The sequence below is a fragment of the Narcine bancroftii genome, chromosome 5 (genome assembly GCF_036971445.1).
Source record: "Narcine bancroftii isolate sNarBan1 chromosome 5, sNarBan1.hap1, whole genome shotgun sequence".
In the NCBI taxonomy this organism is placed as follows: domain Eukaryota; kingdom Metazoa; phylum Chordata; class Chondrichthyes; order Torpediniformes; family Narcinidae; genus Narcine; species Narcine bancroftii.
The window spans coordinates 222,969,651-222,985,175 of record NC_091473.1 but is presented as its reverse complement, the minus strand read 5'-3'; the positions used below and the strand labels follow the sequence as shown (position 1 = coordinate 222,985,175).

Below are 15,525 nucleotides of genomic sequence, written 5' to 3'. Positions count from 1 at the left end.
CAACCAGCCCATCTTTGGGATGTGGGAGGAGATCAGAGCACCTGGAGTCACCTCTGCACCGATAGCACCCGAGGTCAGGATTGAACGTGGGACTCTGGAGTTCTGAGACAGCAGGTCCAGCTGTGGGGATTATTTTTAGAAGATTAAGGGAAATCTGAGATAAAGGATTCCTACGTCCTAGATTCTCCATTCCCATGTCTGTCTATGGTCTCATGCACTGCCAGACTGGGACCATCCATAAATTGGAGGAACAACACCTCATATTCTGCCCGGGCACCCTCCAACCAGATGGCATTAATGTCAACTTCTCCAGTTTCCATTCGCACCCACCCCCCCCCCCACCCCACCTCCGTCTCTCTCCTTCTGCTAATGCTATTTCTGCATTCCTCTCGGTCTGTAACTCTCCCTTTCCCTCTGTCTCCTTTCCTCAAGATTTGCATTCTTAGAGCCACCCCTTCCTCCAATCAATTTTCACTTTTCCTCTCCTGTCCTATCCATGTCCAATTATCACCTTTTGTTTCCTGCCCTTCCTTCCCTTCTCCCCCAGCCTTTTTTATTCAGGCACCTGCTGGCTTTTCCCTCGTACCTTGATGAAGGGCTCAGGTCCGAAACATTGGTTATATATCTGTACATCCTACTGACGCTATGAGACCTGCTGAGATCCCCCAGCATTTTTGTGTTTTCCCCAAATAAAAATATTGTCTCTCCTCTGCCAAATATTTAAAACTGAAGCATGAATACAAAACTATATGAAGGTGGAAAAATCTATCAAATTCTGTGGATGGGATTAACTGAGGGTTATTGTTGCCTTCAAAACAGACAAACAAAGCACTCTGCTAATATACCAGTGAACTCCCATACCATTTGCTTGAGACAAGACTGGAGAAGCCCAAGCTACTGAGAGAATTCCAGAGTTGCATTCACTTTTACGATTACTGCATATTAACTTTCAACACTGGCATCTGTTTCAAAGGATATTCATCTTTAATCCCGCAGGTGATTTTGTTCCAGAAAAGTTGGCCTATTGCCATGAAATGAAATCCCAGCTCATTACGTTTCTGTTGTTACTTTCATCCGGAGCCATTCTCCTTGTTTTATTGCTCGCCTTGGAAGGGTGGGTGCCACCCCCCCACCTTTTCTTCAGTTGTAAATCAGGGAGAAAGGTGGTTACCTGAGACCCGGTTACACAATGCTCCATTTATGTGCAATACTCAAATGTGCTGGAGAAACTCAGCAGGTCAAACAGTGCACTTTATTGAGCAAAGATAAAGATACATAACCAATGTTTCGGGCTTGAACCCTTCATCAAGGTATGAACAAAATATAAGCAGGCGTCCAAGCAAAATAGTGGGGGAGGAGCAGGGTGGGGGAGCACAGGCCAGAGGTAATTGATGGATAAGGGAGGAAGGACACACCAGCAAATAAGGGGGAGATGACTGTGAATGAAGAGGGAAGGGGGTGGAGAGCTGGAGGAAAGAAGACAGAGGGATGGAGGAGAGAGAGGAAGATGGGTATTCGGCTAGCAAGGAAGGATAACCTATGTTTCAGGCTTGGCGTTGTATAAACAAAGGCATTATCAGAGCAAAAACAGGCAGATGCCTGAATAAAGGGGCGGGGGGGCGGGGGGCAGCAGTGGAAGCACAGGTGAGAGATCATGGGTGGAGACTGGTGGGAGACAAGAAGAGAACAAATGTGAGAGGTGAGAGGGTAGCTCTCTGATGGAAGGGAAGGGGGTGGAGAGCTGGAGGAAAGGAGATAAAGATGCTGTGCTTCTCCCACACATTTGTGTATTGCACTCGACCTCAGCATCTGCAGACTTTCTTATTTAACTCCATTTACGAGCATGAGCAACTCGATTCCTGGTGATGTCTTTCACAAAAGAAAACTGTGCACTCACACCATCCTCCCACAAAACCCACATCGTTCCTTCTGGATCCATGAGTAACACAAATGCAGAAGGAGGCCTTCCAATGCTTGTCAGCCGGTCATCATTTCCATTGGTCTGTGGAGTCCTGTGCTGGCAACCCCCTCTGGAAGGACCTCTTCTAGTAATGAACCTAGCAGTCACACGGGCTCCCTCTGCAGCTTTACACTGATCCAACTTGCCTGCTGCCTGACCTCTTCCTCTTCTAACCATCTCTTTTGCCCAACCCTTCAGCAGCTACCTGCAATCTGAATCCGTGCTGACAGTAAAACCCCACCAACCCAGGTTATGCGTGGAAGCCTCTGGAGTGCAGCTTAAGCATGTCTTTCTGACCCAAGGTGCCACAGACTCAGGCCAAATCCTGTCTGTTTTGCTTATTTTTCATATTACAGTAGAACCCTGGGTATCCGGCACCAATGGGGATTGGTAGATGCTGGGTTAGTGAATTTCCCAGTTGCTTGAGATTGCATATTGCGTGGATTGGTGAACTGACCATTAGGGGGTGCCGATTTTTTGTATTTTTTATCTACCAGTATTTTCCGCTTTTTTTAAGCCCATTGCTTCAATTGATCTTAGCCAAAAGGCCAAGAAGAGATTTTTTTTGCCTATTGCTTGAGGCTGCCAGTTGCTTGAAATATCAGATTATGGGGATTGTCTTATGACTGAACTGAACATTGCAAGAATTGTTTTAACACAGATGGTATTGAATCACATTGATGTACCAATATGTTATTGTCCATCGTTAGAAGTGACAAAACATTGTGTTTACTCAGAAGCAACATGTGATATTTAACTTTGCATATCCCCAAATTAATAATTAACACATTTTTGGCATAAATCCCAGTTGCTAAACAACTGTTATCATGCAACTGAAGTTGGAATAAATGATTCACTTATTTTTTTTAAAGATGTAAGTCTGTTCATTTTCAGTTTTCTCATGTAGCTCATGTGACAGTTGTCATTCCTGTCTGATACATTATTGCAACCATTTGTCCTGTGCATGTGTGTTTTTCTCTATTTAAATTTAAAATATACAGCCATTTTGGCCCACGAGTCTGTGCCGCCCAATTTTACCCAATTGACCTACACCCCGGGTACATTTTAAACAGTGGGAGGAAACCGGAGCCCCGAGGAAAACCCACGCAGACGTGGAGAAAACATAAAAACTCCTGACAGACTGTGCGGGATTGGAACCCCAATCGCTGGCGCTGTAGAGGCATTGCTCTAACCGTGCCATTCTATGACTGGTGTCTTACTGTGGGAACTCTTTAAGACCGTAATAATTGACACTAATAGAAGGTTTGTCCATTTAACAGCCATTCTCAAATTTTTTTCAGCTATCTCCCCCACCCAGGACACTGGTCAAAGTGTCTGGGTCCCCTTCCCTGTGAAGCAGTCAAATTTTGGTTTTTTCCATACTTCTCTCCTATCGACTACTTAAAAACATTTTTAAAAATAATGTTTTATGAGGTGAAAAGAAAACAAGGCTTTTACTTAAATGTGCTGTGATCCCCAGGACCCCCATAGAGAGTGGCTGGTTTACCCTGCACATATAATTGTAAAAGTCTTCTTGAAAATCCTGAGACATCAGAATTAGAATTTATTGTTATGAACATGTCACGAAATTCATTGTTTTGTTGCAGTATCACAGTGCAATCATTTATAAAAACCACCTTATAAAATAAATTAAAATAGTGCAAGAGAAAGAAAAGTGATGTCTATGATTCACTGTTCATTCAGGAATCTGATGGCAGAGGGAAAGACATAGGAATATTTGGGTTGCAGTTATAATTGGGGTTATAATTCCAGTGAATTGTACCTTTATAGTTGTAGTTACAAGCAGCAAGAGGACCATGCAAAATTGATCACTTGTATCAGCAGGTTGGAGCTAGGATTAGTGGACTGCGCCACTCCTTTGCCACAAGTCTCTTGTTCACCTGTTAAAACATCCAATTGCACCAGATGTGCTGTATCTTCAGAGGTGCAGGAAGGAGAGGGAGAGGTTGTAGCAACCCAAAAGTTTCACAGTTCTAAAGTGGAGCCAGGAGAAGGGCTCTGGGCATTGTTGCCGGCTGCCCCATATACCACCCCAACCCATCTCTATTTGGGTAAAATTTATTTAAATTTATGACAACAGCATTGAGCTGGCAACTGAATGTGGCACTTTCTGCCATTGACGATAAAGGAGTGATGGAGAAGGATGGGAAATTCTGCAATGATAATTGGAGCCTATCAGTAAGGGACAGAATACAAATGAGGGCTGGCATGAGTTGCTGTGTGACCATCGTTGGTCTGGTATAAGTGAGGCTCCCATTAGATCTGAGTAGGGATAAGTGATATGAAGCCTAAGCTGTAGGCTCTTCATCTGAATGCATGCAGCATTCATTGCAAGGTGGATGTTTAATAGCACAAATAGATGAAAATTACATTATCTAGTAGCTATTGCCGAGACAGTTATAGGCATCAGGTTGGGAATTAAATATTCAAGAATGTCTGGAGTGGCAGGGTTAGCATAATGGTTAGTGCAAAGCTATTGCAGCACCAGCGACTTGGATTCGAATTTGCAGCTACTTATATGATGTTTATATGTTCTCCCCACGTCCACATGGGTTTCTTCCAGGTGCTCCAGTTTCTTCCCATGTTCCAAAGATGTACAGGGTTAATGGGTTCATTCAGTGGTTCTCAACCTTTTTCTTTCCACTCACATACCACTTTAAGTAATCCCTCTGCCATCGGTGCTCTGAGATTAGTAAGGGATTGCTTAAGGTGGGATGTCATTGGGAAAGGAAAGTTGAGAATTACTGCTCTAGACCCAATTGTTATTGAAATTGTCATTGAGAAAAATTGTCATTGGCCCATTTCCTTTGGAGTTATGAAACCGTGCACACAATGAGTCAATTGGGTACGATTAAAACAAACTTTTTCTTTCCACCCACACACCACCTTAAGCAATCCCTTACTAATCACAGAGCACCTTTGGCATAGGGATTACTTAAAGTGGTATGTGAGTGGAAAGAAACAGGTTGAGAACCACTGGGTTAATTGGTCACAAGGGTGTATTTGGGGAGTGTGGGCTTGTGGGCTAGAAGGGCCTGTATCTCTAAATTTAAAAACAAACCAATGTGTCACTGCCCCTCTTTCATAGAGCAATGAGTTACAGCGACAACTCTTATCAATGTTTTTGTTCTCTGCATGCTGAAGTATGATTTCCTTTTCTGCATTCGATGATTGCAAGTAACACCTTGTCCAAAAGAAGCAGAAAAGCCAAAAGTTACCAAAGATTTTAACATTGAAACCATGAACAGATCCACAAGCCAGCCAAATCTGCAGTGCAATATGCAGAAAATATACAGTAACCTTTCTACATATTCAAGTTACTCCACTATTTTAACTGTATGAATGGAAGAATAATTAACTTTAAATATTTTATAACTTCTATTGCCAGTTATTGCAATCGCAGTAACTCACATTTTTCTAACTGATCACGTTGTTACTTGCTCTGGGTGTGTGCATTTTAACTAATCCAACCTGCTTCTAATTACATGGCAAAACATGTACAAGAACATGCACCCAGGGCCAGCACAAATGGCTTTGTCACTATTATCGGTCTAATTTGGTGTGAGCTCTCTGTCACAAATTATACCGAGTAATGTGCTTAAATTCTCAAAACAAAAATATTTCAAACAGTCAATGTTTAAGTACACTCCTGAGAGGGTTGTAAATTGACTTGTAGATCACAGGTTGAAATTTTATGTGTTTACATGAATCCCTTTTTTATTCTCCCCACATTTACATCAACTTCTCCCAGATTCTATCACTCACACTCTCTCTCACACTCTCTCTCTCTCTCTCTCTCTCTCTCTCAAGGCTATTTACAGAAGACAATTATCTAACCATTTTTGGATGTAGGAGAAAACTAGAGCACCTGAGGGAAATCTACATGATCACAGGGAGAACATGCAAACTCCACACAACTAGCACCAGAGTGGGGAATGAACCTGGCTCTCTGGTGCCATGTGGCAGTGACTCTACCAGCTGTACTATTCACACAATCCGAAGGTGCAAAGAGAGAATTTCCACTAAAGTTGCAGGGGAATAAAATTCTGGGACAAATTCATACACCAATTATTTCTCACTAAGTATCACCTTTCCATTTCATGACAGATGTATCTGCCGTGTAAAGTCACTTTCCTCTGATCTGTTTTCCATGTAAATTATTAACTGAGTAGCAATATTAATACTGAAAAGAACCACTGTAAACCTTCAGAGTGAGAGTGTAACGCCCAGTGTTGGATAAGAAACCTTTCCAGCTACAGACACAAGAGACACACAGGAAACTGCAGAGGACAGAATCAAAACCAGTCTTTATAAAGGGTTTCTGCTCAAAACATTGACCATTCTTTAACACAATCTGAGCTCCTCCACCAGATTGTGTTAAACGACTACTAGCATTTCCACTTTATACACTCATCTTTAAAGCTTTCAATAAGTCTGATTTGCAACCTCTTTGAAATTTTTCCCCATCCCCTCCCCCAGCACCTTCCAAATCTAGCAACTGTATTGAATGAGCCAGAAAAAAAATTCAAAAGCTATATTATTGAACTTCCCAAGTCATTGAGCACCTAAATCTGAAAGCCTCTTATCCTTATCTAACTCTAAAATAGCATGGCCTTTGTGGCCACTCTAGTGAAGGGCGGACAAGCGGGCACTGCCAATTGTAATTGCATCGGACAAAATACTGGAAGTTAAAAGAGATTCCACACAGCTCCTACCTTACTTGCAGAGTGGGTAAAGTTTTGAACAATCTTTTGCTGCCTAGTTTTTGGTGAATTTGTTAAGTGTCAAAGTTGCTGATTGTTGAATCACCTATAGATTGACTGGCACCCAGTCTCACTACTGGAAAATAACCAGTCCTGCTTTGCTGTAATTTCCAGGGCTTTTCATTGTTCTCATTCCCTTGAGGCTTATGGAGAGGGAGCGGGAGCAGCCAGCCCCAAAAGGTTTCTACGTCATCAAAAGGGTGGGCCCTGGAATTAAAGTTTCACCAACAGCACTGGAAAGGCAGTGACCTACCTGGGGTGAAACTTTAGGGTGTTGGTTAAGTCACCTTCACAATGGAAACGCCAAGTATCAGTTCATTTGTGTTTTCTAAGAAAACAAGATGACTAGGGGTGAAAGAAATGTAATAAAGAAAGCACATATTTAGCTGGGAAAGAATAAGACATATTTAACACTGGTTTTCCAATACTACTTCAGGGCACTGATCTGATACGGCAAGAGGAAAGATATAATCTGAAGAAAGTATTCCCGATACCTTTAGAAACTAAAGGCAGTGAAACAGCCAAAATGCTCACCTCATAGTACACTGGAAAAACAATTCAGTGTTGCCTCTCTGGCATTGCCATGCCCATAAAGATCAAACCCTGAGTTTAGGGTTAGGGTTCCACTGAATTTTCCATCTTGGGCTAATCCACACCCAGATCCAGTTCCACTGTTTCCATCTGTCCTTTATTTGTTCCCATTCTCCCTGTTCCAGTCTTGGTTTTCCACTCCTCATCCCCAGTCACCATCCCCACTCCCCAACCTGTCTTCCCACTCCCCAATCTGTCTTCACACTCCACCTCTTCCAGTATGCCCCCCACCTCTTGGGCTTATCCTAGCCCTTCCCCTCCTCTTTTTTTAAAAATTCCTGCCATCTCCCCTTCCCATCTCCGTCTCAAAACCCCAAAATGCTGATGGGCCATTTCTCGCTGTGAATCCTGCCTGATCTGTTGAGTCACTGCAAGCTTCTCATTGTTTGCTCAAGACTCAGCTTCTACAGCTTCTTGTTGTCCCTGAGTTTATGGTAACATGTCTGTTTAATTCTCCCACTTTGATCACATTGCTTTGACCTATTGCACTTTCCCAGTGAAGCTTAATGTCTCAGACCCTCATCTTCTGTCTTGTTATTTGCATCCCTTGTCTCAGTGAAAACTGTAGTTGCAGGAAATAATCAGCAGGTAGGACTGCATCTGAGGGGAGAGAAACAGAATTAAGGTTCCAGGATGAAGAATGTATATGAGTACTGGGGACATAGTGGGAATGAAGCTGAGGCCTCCACTGAGGATTGATCATTCAGGATCAGGCAGGGAAAAATCAGAAAGGATGATAATGGCAAGGAGTGGGATAGGGGATGGATGAGGAAAGTGCAGGGGGAGAAAGATCCAGGGGGATATAGAAAGACAACAGCTGATGGTTTATGATATTTGACATGTGAAAGGAACAAAGTTGTCTGCTGCAGCACTGATTGGGGTGAATGAAGGACCCGCTGCTGTGTCATTGATGCACTCCTAATGACAACAAGACAGGAAGCAAGGAATTATGTTTTGTCTCAGTACTGCAGCGTTTATTTGATTGTGCCTGCTGTCAAACAATCATTGTGAACAAGCATTTTAAACATTGACAGGCTTGGGGCCTTTCATGTCAGGGGTGGGCCTCACCTGCTCAGCATTCCCAACACCTTCTGCTTTATTTCTTTAAAACCAATGCCTACACTAGAATAAATGAACATACTGGTTGGACTCAGCATGTCAGGCAGCATCTATGGAGAGAAATGGTTGGTCAACATTTCGGGTCAGGTCCCCTTATCGAGATGTTGAGTTCCCCCAGTGCCTCTTTATTTGCTTAATTGATGGACTATTTGTTTCCACAGATGCTGCCTACTTACTGTGTCCCTCCAACCTCTCTGTTCACTCAAGACTAGCGCCTGCAGTTTTCAGAACATAGAACACTACAGCACAGTACAGGCCTCTTGGCTCTTGACGTTGTATCAGCCCATAGATTTCTTTTAAAAAAAAGTACTAAACCCTCTCTACCCCTTAACCCTCTATTTTTCTTCCATCCTTGTGCCTGTTTAAAAGTTTTTTAAATGCCCCTAATGTTTCAGCCTCCACCACTATCCCGAGCGAGGCATTCCAACTCTGCGTTTAAAAAAAAAACTTACCCCTGATGTCTCCCCTAAACTTTCCTCCCTTCACTTTGTACAGGTCCTGCCCTGAGAAAAAGGCGCTGGCTGTCCATCCTATCTATGCCTCTCATAAACTTGTAGACCTTTATTAAATCTCCTCTCATCCTTCTACACTCCAGAGAAAAGTCCCAGCTCTGCTAACCTTGCCTCATAAGACTTAATTTCCGATCCTAGTACCATCCTGGTAAATCTCCTCTGCACCCTCTCCATAGCTTCCACATCCTTCCTGTAATGACATGATCAGAACTGAACACAATATTCTAAGTGTGGTCTCACCCGAGATTTGGAGAGTTGCAACATGTCCTCTTGACTCTTGAACTCAATCCCCTTACTAATGAAGCCCAGCATTCCATAGGACTTCTTAACTATCCTATCAACCTCATGAATCCTGCTATCATTGTGGACACAAAAGTTTTCTCACTTATTTTCGATGTTCAGAGCAATGGACGTAGATTAATTGATGTTTATTGTATTTAATAACTATTTCAGTCTAATTAATAAAAACTAATTAAGGATTTTTGAAGTAAATGGAGCATTCATTTTTCTCAGATTTTTCATGGGTGTAGCTGAATGAATTCTTGCTTCCAAGCACGGGTTAACTCTAGCAAATCTCTGGGCACCATGGTAACACATTGTACTGCCTGCCTGACCTGCCGAGTGTTCTTAAACAAGAATATGTGCAAATGTTGGTGTCGAGTGCAATGCACAAAAGTGCTGGAGAAATTCAGCAGGTCATGCAGCGTTCATGGAAAGTGCAGGGTAACCAACATTTTGGGCCTGCACCCTCCGTCAGGAATAAGCAAAAACTGCTGAGTGTTCACTGTTCAGCATCTGCGGTTTTCTGACTTTCTATGACATTTAGCAAAGCTCGGTTGCTAAGGTCCTGTGGTGATTTTGTCGGACACTGGTACTCTGTCAGCCCAGTACCAAAAAACCCTCCTTGAAAAAGACCCTGCCTCAACAACATCTTCATTTGTCATTCTGTTGTTTTGAACAGGCAACACCTCTCATCTCTTCAGGATGGGAACCTCCTGTGTTCCCTTGCTTTTTATATAAGCAGACTTATGCTCTTACCCTGCCTCAGTACACACATGCTTCTGGCAACCTTCGCTCTCACCAGGGGCAACCATGACTGTCACATGAACCTGGCACTTGACCAATCTCAGCTCTTTGTTGGGAACTGTGTAATGGAGTTGTGTTCACTGCCTCATGTCTAAAACAATTAGAGAAAGATGTCGTCCCTGGAAATTCATTCAGGCAGCACAAGAGATTTGCTTGACATGCAACTGAATGGAACAAGAGTTGTGATTGGCTACTTGCTGCACTGATGACACCCCTGAGGAAATTTGTCACCTGTTGCCTGTGCTCAGGGAGGGTGAGAGAGGTGAGTGGCTGGGTTGGGGAATGGGGTTGGTGCCAATTCGCAGATTGGGGGGGGGGGGGGGGGTTGGGGATTAGTTGTGGTCAGGGGTGGGAGGAACAGGGGCCCACCCATGACTGCAGTGATCAGGATGGATATGAATACAGTTTCAAGTTGAGGGGCCAGACAACAGAAGTGCATCAAAAATTCTTCTCATTATTTCAACATGATGGCGTATGAGCACAAATATCATCTGCCACAACCGAATATTTATTTTTTCATATTTTCCCAGTCAGTTTGTTTACATTTCTCCTTTTTGTAAAGGTATCTTTTTCTTGAGTACAATTTACATTATCGATAATTAGAAATTCTGGTTTGAATTTGAACTTTCACTTTGAGACCAGCCATGATCATATTGAATGACTGGACAGACTTCAGGGGCTGAATGGCCTTCTCCTGCTCCTATTCTCATACATTCTGAGGCAGCTGAGGAACTGCAGAGATGGGAAAGGCCATGCATTGTGGATTTTGACAAGACCTGGGCAAGATTCAGCTGTGCCTTCACCTTTTGTGGAGGCAGGCCTGATCTGGAGGACTCCCATGAATGGGGATTCTACCTTCTCTGTTCTCTGATGCGAAAGCCTAAGGGGCTCTCAATTCCCAGATGCACACCTCCAAGTGGTGTCCTCATTTCCCTATCTCAAACCACCTGATCCTTGTCTGTCCACCTGATCCCTGCCCTGCCTGCTTCTTCCACTGACTGACTCATGGCAAAAGTGCATCCCCTCTACAAGGGTGAGGCGAATGGGTCTTCTTCTCCCTGTGTTTCACAAGCACTTCACAAATTACCCTTGAGCGTGTGTTACAATTATGGAATGTGTAGCTACCAGTTTAGCAATGGTTCCAGAATGGGGGCATTCCTTGGATAAGTTGAAACAGGTTCCCAAAGCAGAAAAACTTTGGATACATTCTTGCCTAATATTAGAAAATCAGTTCAAAGGTGAACCCATTTTTATTACTCAAGGGAGAGTCACGATCCAAATTAACAGAACTGTTACACACAATAATAAACTTCTCAATATCAGCTAGCGATCACCCAGTGAGGAAGTATACACACTTTAAACCAATGAGATCTACTATATGTTTAATTGCAACAACTTGTTCTATTTGAATAAAGGAGTAAAACACGAAAGTGTGTAAATGCCGTGATTGAAGTAAAAACACAATGCTGGAGAAGCTCAATAGATCAAACAGTGTACTTTATACAGCAAAGATAAAGATACATGACCAATGTTTCGGGCTTGAGCCCTTCATCAGGATATGGGCAAAATGTAGGCAGGCACCTGAATAAAATGGTAGGTGGGGGAAGGGGCAGGAGTTGGAGCACAGGCTGGAGTTAATAGGTGGGTAAGGGAGGGAGAACACAATAGCAAACAGTGGGAGGGGGTATGACTCTGTGAATAGAGAGGGAAGGGGATGGAGAGCTGGAGAAAAAGTCAGAGGGATGGGGAAGAGAAGGAGGATGGGGAGTATTCTAGCAGAAACCAGTTGGAGAGTACCCGGACGGAATATTTGATGTTGCTCCTCCAATTTACAGGTGGCCTTGGTTTGGTAGTGCATGAGGCCATGGACAGACATGTCAGCGCAGGGGTGGGAGCACAGAATTGAAATGATTGGCCACTGGGAGATCCCTGTCGTTGATGTTTGTTTTAAAAAAAAGCTGAATGTACTGATTGACTTGTAATGATCACTGGTTGCCCACACCAGCTTGAACTGGTAGGACAAGATTGGTCTCATCTCACTCTGCAAGGAGTATTATTGTTAGTTCCACTGTGACAAGCCAGAGGTTATTTTTCCTGGCATTTTGATTTGGCTTGTATTCCTAGGACTGAATGGATGTTGGCTAAGGGTTAGTGTTGGCCCAAGATATATGGTATTGTGGCTTGAAGTGGGTAAGTTTGTGTGGGCAAAGCCTGAATTTTAAGAGCAAAACATTACAGCACAGTACAGGCCTTTCAGTTGTGCTGACTAATAGAAACTTACTCAACACACTAAACCTTCTATAGCTTTCACCCATAACCCTCTATTTTTCTTGTATCCACGTGCCTGACTAAGTATTTTAAAATTCCTTTTGCACCAGCCTCCACCATCACCTCTGGCAATGCTTTCCAAGTGCCCACTACACTCGGTGTAAAAACGTTCCCCTGACATCTTCCCTCAGCTTTCCTCCCTTCACCTTGGTGGATAAATGCTATGACTCCGGACAGAATTTCTGCCATTTTTCTGTTTAAATGACCATGAGTCCTTAAATGCGCAGGTTTATCCAAATGATTCCTGAGTGAGTGAGCTTGTCAAATCAGGGAGACCAGCCACTAGTGTCGGACAAGGCCCAAAGTCTAAGAGGATGGAGGGGTTTGTGTGATGCCCTGATCCACCTTCACAACCCTGTGTGGTTTCCTGTGGTCTTGGATGGAGCAGTTTCCGTACCTCGCAGCGACGCATCATCACACACTACTGTCAATGTTGCATTCGTTGAGGTTGTTAAGCAATGCAGGTGACAAGCCAAATTTTCTCACTCCTGAGGAAGTAGAGGAGGTGGTGGACCAGTGTAAGTCACTGGAGATGTTTACCCCTAGGAGCTTAAAGGTGTCACTGTCCCCACCGCAGTGACATTTAAACACTATATTAGAGGAGATGACATGTTTTTTTCAACATCCTACAGCCTTGGGGTCTGTGCCCAAGATGGTGGTGCCTGTTCTGAGCAGTGTACTATGAGGAGTTGCAGACTCCAGGAGAGCAGTGGACCAGCACAGAGCACCAGAAATGGGTGAACATTTCTCCCTCCCCACTGTTGAGAAGTAGAAGCAGAGGAGACAACCCTACAGGACAGAGATCACGGCATCAGAACAGTAAGGGACTCAGTGGCAGAAGGGTCCACACAGGCTGCAGGCTGTTGGTGACTTGCGGTCAAAGGACCCATACAGATTGCAAATTGCTGGAGATTGGTTCGTAAGAAACAGGTATCGGAACTGGGATTCAAGAGGGTGCTGAGAGCAAGGGGCTTCTGAAGGGCCTCGGGCGCGGATAGCTTCCTGATCGTATTGGAGGTTTGGACCTGGAGCTCAGGTTGCCAATGGATTGGAGTCTATGAGGGCGCAAAGGCTGCAGGAGCACTGGAGGCGAATCTACGGGTACTAATGAAGGGTGTGGCGGACCGAGCAGCCGGACAGCTGGACAGGCAGAATCACCGCACCAAGCTGCCGGCACAGAACGGTGTGGGCTCCCCTTTTTTGCCCAGGTGAAGCCCATGTTTGCAGATCTGCATGGGTTGACGGAGTGCATTGCTTCCCTGCTGGCATGTTGCCAGAGAGACAATGACTGTGTAGTGCACTAATTTCACTCCCCTTTGTGAGGCGCTGACATCACTCCCCTTTATGAGGCGCTGACATCACTCCCTTTTGTGAGGTGTGCGATTGTTTAAAATAAAAACCAGTTGGTAGTCGACTCTTCTCTGGTAGCTGTTGTTTCTTGAGCTCTGCAGTTAGTTCCACTAAATTGGTGACTCCGACATGTCCTCAACGTCTTTTAAGCCCCAACAGTGAAACATCGTGAGAAAGCCTGCAGAATGGATGCCACTACTGCGCTGCACACGGTGGCTGTGAAACTGACCATATCCATGGTTCCAGCAGGCTGAGGCCCAGTCCCACATTAGGAACAGAACAAATGAAGCCACCAAATTCAGGCATGTAGTTGCCTCATTAGATGAAGATTCTGCTGCCAAGGTAGATGATTTTATCAACATCCCGCCCAAGGAGGATCAAATCATTGCTTTAAGGCAAAACTCCTCACGACTTTCGGCATGTTTGACCTGGAAAGAGGCACACGCTTACTCCACTCAATGATTTGGGGGACAGAAGGATGTCAGAACACCATATAACTGTTATAACCTGATATTACTGTGTTTTTTAAAAAAATAAGCTCTAAAGGGGGGGAGGGTTGTAGGGGGTGGGATAGATGGGAGGGGGGAGGAGGTGGGGTAGTCGGGGATAGTTCTAGATTATACTTCGTATATTTTTTGGTTTTGTAAAATTCATATAAAATTTTCAAAATAAAAAGAACTGTTGAATGAAATGCTTGCGTTAGCAGACGGCCATTTCAGCTGCTTAATGTTCAAGGCAGCCTTCTTGGAACGGCTCCCTCATGACATCTTCCTGTTGCTCTCTTCTGCTGACTTCTCCAAACCGAGGGAAATGGCAAAGGAGACAGACAGACTTCACAGGGTAGCACCACCTCCTGTGGCAAAGTTTCAACAGGTCTCCTTGGACAGTCAAGTCAATGCAGCTGCCAGTTCTATGGTACTCTACAAGCTACTGAGGAAGAAAAAGCCATTGGAGAACAGTGAGTGGTTCCCCTCCAGACTCTACAGCTCCAACAAGCTCTTTCATCTATTGCACTCTCCAAAGCTTTTGCAAAGGTTCTGAGGGCCCAACATGTCTAGCATTAGCAGAGCTCCAGTATTTTAATAAGATTTGTTTTAAAGTGTTTTTATGTGACCTACACTAACAAACCCTTCCCCAATTTAGCTCTAGCCGACATTACATTGGGCCCCAACCAGATGAACGTACTTTGTGATACTTCAACCGGCCACCACGACCAATCATCCCACTGTCTTGGCAGAGGAAACTTTTCTACCACATTCACAGCCTGTCCCATCCATCTGTCTGCACAACCGTCAAGCTTATGTCCTCAAAATATATCTGGCATGGCTTAAGGAAACAGGTCACTCACTGGGCATGAACATGCCTCTCCTGCCAGCACACTCGAGCACTGCTTCAACAATTTCCACCTACAACTCAAAAGCTTCAGCATATACACATAGACATTGTTGGCCTGCTGCCGTGTCCAGAGATCATCAGTATATACTAACAATGGTAGACTGTTTAACCTGCTGGCTGGAAACTACACCAATGACGGACATTACGGCTGAAACGTGTGCTCAGACTTTTCTCACAACCTGGGTTGCTCGATTCAGAGTACCAGTCCATTTAACCTCTGACAGGGGAGCTCAGTTTACTTCAACCTTGTGGTCAAACCTGGCGAGACTTTACAGTACGCAATTACACCATACTACAGTGTACCACCCACAGGCTAATGGAGTGATGTCAGCGCACCTCAAAAAGGGGAGTGATATCAGTGCGCCTCAAAAAGGGGAATGAAGTTAGTGCGCTGCAGAGT

The 15,525-nt window shown here is 44.2% G+C and overlaps 1 protein-coding gene and 1 long non-coding RNA gene across 4 annotated transcripts in view; one reads left to right on the top strand and one right to left on the bottom strand.

The window, feature by feature from the left end:
- The window catches only part of LOC138764948 (uncharacterized), a 30,481-nt gene extending 23,586 nt beyond the window's left edge, over positions 1-6,895 (bottom strand). The window contains exon 1 of the mRNA XM_069941435.1: positions 6,697-6,895. The gene's annotated coding sequence lies outside the window, so the exon portion shown is untranslated. The remainder of the gene's footprint in view (positions 1-6,696) is intronic.
- Positions 6,896-13,500: 6,605 nt separating this feature from the next.
- Positions 13,501-15,525, top strand: part of LOC138764950 (uncharacterized) — a 41,389-nt gene continuing 39,364 nt past the window's right edge. Inside the window, exon 1 of one of the 3 annotated variants that reach the window (XR_011358380.1) lies at positions 13,501-14,072. This is a non-coding gene — a long non-coding RNA (uncharacterized lncRNA). The remainder of the gene's footprint in view (positions 14,073-15,525) is intronic. The other 2 variants (XR_011358381.1, XR_011358378.1) reach the window with 2 other exon arrangements.